This window comes from Bubalus kerabau, chromosome 8 (assembly GCF_029407905.1).
Source record: "Bubalus kerabau isolate K-KA32 ecotype Philippines breed swamp buffalo chromosome 8, PCC_UOA_SB_1v2, whole genome shotgun sequence".
Taxonomy (NCBI): Eukaryota; Metazoa; Chordata; class Mammalia; order Artiodactyla; family Bovidae; genus Bubalus; species Bubalus kerabau.
The window spans coordinates 17,697,281-17,703,280 of record NC_073631.1 but is presented as its reverse complement, the minus strand read 5'-3'; positions in this window follow the sequence as shown (position 1 = coordinate 17,703,280).

Sequence of the window (6,000 nt, the reverse complement as noted above, 5' to 3'; positions counted from 1 at the left end):
GTGAACAACTTCCCAAGCCTGCCACAATGAGAAACCAGTGAAAACCTGAGAAATTTAACCTCAAAAGAGAAGAACAAGAGAACATGATTTTCTCTCTCTTTAAAAACTTTTTATTTTATTTTGGAATATAACCAATTAACAATATTGTGATAGTTTAAGGTAGACAGTGAAGGGATTCAGCCATAAATATATATGTATCAATTCTTCCCCAAACTGCCCACCTATCCAGGCTGCCACATAGCACTGAGCAGAGTTTCCCGTGCTGTTGAGACAGCGCAGCAAGTTGGACCTTGTTGGTTATCCATTTTAAATACAGCAGTATGTATTATTGCATGTCGATCCCAAACTCCCTAACTATCCCTTCCCTGCAGCTTTCCTCCCTGGTAACCACAAGTTCATTCTCTTAAGTCTGTAAGAGACCATGATATTTCAAAGTACCATGAGCAATCTAAGCTCATGATTCTGGTAGATAGCTTTTTTTTCACCAGCTCTCTCTTGCCTGTCTTTTGCTTCTATACTTCCTTTATGTTGCAATGTCTATCCCTAGTTCTAGAAAAGAAAAACAGAATAAGATGGAAATGAAAGGAGAATACATGTAAAAATAATTGTATGAAAGATGCTTGACTAACCCTACTGAGATGGCTCTGTTTGGGGATCTCATTTGTTGTTTATACTCTTGATCATCCAACAGTAGATTTAGCTATAATTTTTTATCTATAATTTTTTAGCTCTTATTACAACTGTTATAAGAAATAGATATAACTGTTCCTATTTTGTAGATTAGAAAATTAAGATTTACAGAGGATGAGTCTCTTGATAACACAAGAGGTACATAGTGAATCTGGGATGTGAAGTAACATCTGAACTATTTCAAATACTCCAGAAGAGCTCATATTAAGTCCCTCATGCCCAAAGCTCTGAGTTGGGCATTTTGGACCACTTGAAAGCTGTGACTTTATTATTGTGCCAAAGAACATTTCTTTGTTGGTCCTCATATTATATTCATTATTTTAAAAAATGGAAATTTCTTACCTGTGATATTTACCTAAAATTTATTTCCTGTAATAAAACTATAGAGGTGAATAAAAGAACACATTTCTTTCCTTTTGATACAGATTTTATTAGCTTTATCTATTAACACTGGTATGGACCAGAAATGTAAAGTGCTTTTGCCATGTCAATTGATATAATCATATTGTTTTTCTTCTTTATCTGATAGAGGTGATAGTTTATGTTGGTTGATTTTTAAATGTTGAACCAATCTTGCATACCTGGAATAAAACCCACTTGGCCATGATGTATAATTCTTCTTCTACATTGTTGAATTTGATTTGCTAATATTTTATTGAGGATTTTGGTTTCTAAGTTCATGAGAGATATTGGTTTATTAGTTTTCTTTGTTCATTTATTAGTCTATTATTATCTTTGTTAGATATTAGTTTATTATTATCTTTGTCTGCTTTAGGTAGCAAGGTAATATTGATCTCATAAAATGAGTTGGGAAGTAATACCTCCTCTTCTGTTTGTGGGAAGACATTGTGTAAAATTCATGTTAATTCGTTAAATGTTTGATAGAATTATTTAGTGAAACCATCTGGACCTGGAGCTTTCTTTTCAGCAGATTTTTAATTCTAAATGATACTGGATGCTTGGGGCTGGTGCACTGGGACGACCCAGAGGGATGGAATGGGGAGGGAGGAGGGAGGAGAGTTCAGGATGGGGAACACATGTATACCTGTGGCGGATTCATTTTGATATTTGGCAAAACTAATACAATTATGTAAAGTTTAAAAATAAAATAAAATAAAATAAAAAAATAAATGAAGTTTCTTTGATGGTTATAAGAGTATTCAGATTATCCATTTTATCTTGCTTTAATTTTGCTAGTTTGTGTTTTTGAGGAGTTGTTCTATTTCTTCTAAGCTCTTGAATTTATAATCATAGTTGTTCATAGTATTTCTTCTAATGGCTACAGAGTCTTCAGTCATATCTCTTGTTTTAGTTTTGATATCAATGGTTTGTGTCTTTTTCTCATTTTATATTTGTTAGACTTGCTGAAAGTCTATCAATTCTATTCATTTTTTTCAAGAAACCAGTTTTTTCTCTTTATTAATTTCTTCTCTTGTTTTCTTGTTATCAAGTTCATTGGTATTATTTTTGCTTTTACTATTTCTTTTTCTTTGAATTTTTTCTAGTTTCTTGAAGTAGTAACTTAGATTATTGATTTTAGATCTGTTTTCTCTTTTAAATTTAACACTTAGGGCTATACATTTCCTTCTCAGCACTACTTTAGATACATTCCATATATTTTATGTTGTATTTTCATATTTATTCAATTGTATGTATCAGAAAAACATCTATTTCTGCTTCTTTGACTATGCCAAAGCCTTTGACTGTGTGGATCACAATAAACTGCGGAAAATTCTTCAAGAGATGGAAATACCAGACCACCTGATCTGCCTCTTGAGAAATTTGTATGCAGGTCAGGAGGCAACAGTTAGAACTGGACATGGAACAACAGACTGGTTCCAAATAGGAAAAGCAGTTCGTCAAGGCTGTATATTGTCACCCTGTTTATTTAACTTATATGCAGAGTACATCATGAGAAACACTGGACTGGAAGAAACACAAACTGGAATCAAGATTGCCAGGAGAAATATCAATAACCTCAGATATGCAGATGACACCACCCTCCTGGCAGCAAGTGAAGAGGAACTCAAAAGCCTCTTGATGAAAGTGAAAGTGGAGAGTGAAAAAGTTGGCTTAAAGCTCAACATTCAGAAAATGAAGATCATGGCATCTGGTCCCACCACTTCATGGGAAATAGATGGGGAAACAGTGGAAACAGTATCAGACTTTATTTTTCTGGGCTCCAAAATCACTACAGATGGTGACTGCAGCCATGAAATTAAAAGACGCTTACTCCTTGGAAGGAAAGTTATGTCCAACCTAGATAGCATATTCAAAAGCAGAGACATTAGTTTGCCAACAAAGGTTTGTCTAGTCAAGGCTATGGTTTTTCCTGTGGTCATGTATGGATGTGAGAGTTGGACTGTGAAGAAAGCTGAGCGCCCAAGAATTGATGCTTTTGAACTGTGGTGTTGGAGAAGACTCTTGAGAGTCCCTTGGACTGCAAGGAGATTTAACCAGTCCATTCTGAAGGAGATCAGCCCTGGGATTTCTTTGGAAGGAATGATGCTAAAGCTGAAACTCCAGTACTTTGGCCAACTCTTTGCAAAGAGTTGACTCATTGGAGAAGACCCTGATGCTGGGAGGGATTGGGGGCAGGAGGAGAAGGAGACGACAGAGGATGAGATGGCTGGATGGCATCACTGACTCGATGGACGTGAGTCTGAGTGAACTCTGGGAGTTGGTGATGGACAGGGAGGCCTGGCGTGCTGCGATTCATGGGGTCGCAAAGAGTCAAACATGACTGACTGATCTGATCTGATCTGATGCTTTTATTTTCTTTGAGGCTTATTCTTTAACATAGGAATTATTTAGAGACTTTTTGTTTAAGATGTAATTGTTTAGAGATTTGTCTTAATTTTCACTTTTGTCAGAGAACATACACTATACAATCTGAATTATTTGAAATGCTTTGAGGTTTGTTTCATCCCAGGATATGTACTGTCTTGGTAATAGTCCATGAAAACTTGGGGAAAAAAACGTATATTCTGCAGTTGTTGGATGAAGAATATGTCAATTATATCCTGTTGGTTGATTGTATTGTTCAGTTCTTTATCCTTGTGAATTTTCTGTCTAATATCTGTATCAGTTGCTAAAGGACGGGAAACATTATAAATATGGATTTTATTTCCCTGAATCCTGAATGACAGTTTTTATGGGTATTAAAAAACTGTTAATCATAAGTTAACAGTTCTTTTTGTTTAGCACTGGAAAAATATTATATCACTTCCATCTGGCTTATATGTTTTCTAATTATAAATCCACTGACATTTGAATTTGTGTTTCTTATAGCTAATGTTCCATTTCTCTCTAGCTGCTTTCCCCAGATTTCTTTAGGTTTATTATATTTGGGGCTTGTCCACCTTTTTAGACCTGTGATTTTAAATCTTTAAACAGATTTGGAAAGTTTTATCCATTATTTATTTGAATACTTTAGTTCCATTTCTTTACCCCTCTCCTCCTAAGATTCTAGTGATATGAATGTTGGATCTTTCACTATTGTTCCACAGTTTCCTGAGTTGTGATTTACTTTTTTCCAGTCTGGTTTATCTCTGTTGTTCATATTGGATAAAACCTACTGATATGTTCTCAAGTTCAGCAATTGAATCTTCTGTCATTTCTGCTCTACTCCTGAGACTAGTGGTAGAGAATTTATATTTTTCTGGCGTGATTTTTTTTTTTTTTGGTTCTATAATTTGGTTCTTTTAAAATAATTTTTTGTTTCTTTTTAAGACTTTTCTCTATGTTCATGTGTTTCAAAATAATTTGTAATTGCTTACTGAATCATTTTTATAATTGTTGCTTCAAAGTGCTTGTTAGGTAATTCCAACAGCAGATGCACTTCAGTGTTGGTGTCCGTGGCTGTCTTTTCACATTAAGGTTATGATTTGCCTGGTTCTTGGTAAGACAGAGATTTTTAAAAATTATATCTAGGACCTTTCAGCTATTATGTTAGAAAACTCTAGATCCTACTTAAAATTTTTATTTTATCTGACAGTCAACCTGTTTAGGTTTGTCCTGCAGATCCTGGCCTACTTTTGTGAACTGTAATTCCAGTGAAAATTGGGAGGATTTGCAGTATCATTTTTGGTTTATTTCATGTCACTGGGGTTCCACTGGTCTCTGCTGCTTTGCTTGAGTTATAGAAGGAACTTCACCATTCTCAGTAGGATGAGGGAGCGTCCAGCCCATAAAGATGAAGAGTGCTTCCACCAGGCAGCCAAAATCTTATTCTTCTAGATCTTCCTTATTGATGCCTTCAGCTGTGTGGAGTCCCGTGGTAGGGTGGCGAGTCTCAGGCCCAGCAGAGAGGTGAGTACTCCTCAAACTGGGGCTGTTCGTCGTGTGATTCCCCTTGCAGTTGCCCTTCTTTTTTTTTTTTTCAGTTTCAACTTAGGTGAATTTCTGTTTTCTTTTTTGGAATCTTTACATTTTACTACCAAAATCTCTCACTGGGTTTGAGTCTTAATATGATATGTATAAAAATTAGTAATGTATTAATGAGCTATTCAGCATAACTTAGGCATCAACAAGAATCTGAGAGTTTGTTTTTCTATATTGTAACAAGATTTTGAACCAGAGAGGAACAATTCCTTTTTAGACATTATCAAAGAAAAGATTTATTGCAAATTCTTACAAGGGAGGTATTATAAAATAAACTATATTTTCAGTGGGCATTTATTATTAACTGAGGGGTGACAAGCTCTTCTAGCAAGTCAGGTTTGCTATTGTTGCTAGGTCGTGTCTGACTCTTTTGTGACTCCATGGACTGTAGCCCACCAGGCTCCTCTGTCCATGCAATTTCCCAGGCAAGAATACTGGAGTAGGTTACCATTTCCTTCTCCAGGGGATCTTCCTGATCCAGAGACTGAACCCATGTCTCTTGCATCTTCTGTATTGACATGTAGATTCTTTTCCACTGAGTCACCACGGAAGCCCCAAGTCAGATTTATTCACATATAGTCAAAGATGTTTCTATTTCAAAGTGTCAGTGGACAGACTGCTTTCTGAGCATCATAAAAAGCAGTTCATTAACATTAGATGAGGATATGGGATTATTACGGATTGTAACAGCGTTGAGCCAGGCTGAAGAGCTTGCTCAGGTTTACATGCATCTATCCATCATATTAAGCCTCTGAGCACTGATTATGTATTAGGCACTGTGTTAAGTGCTTTAGGGAATTCAGAGATAAATGAGATTACAACCCCTTTATATTTCAGAACTAATTTTTCTAGCTGTATCTTCTGCCACTTCCGATAATGTCTCCATCTGAACCACACCACACTCACTGCACACTGCTTCCCAGTCTG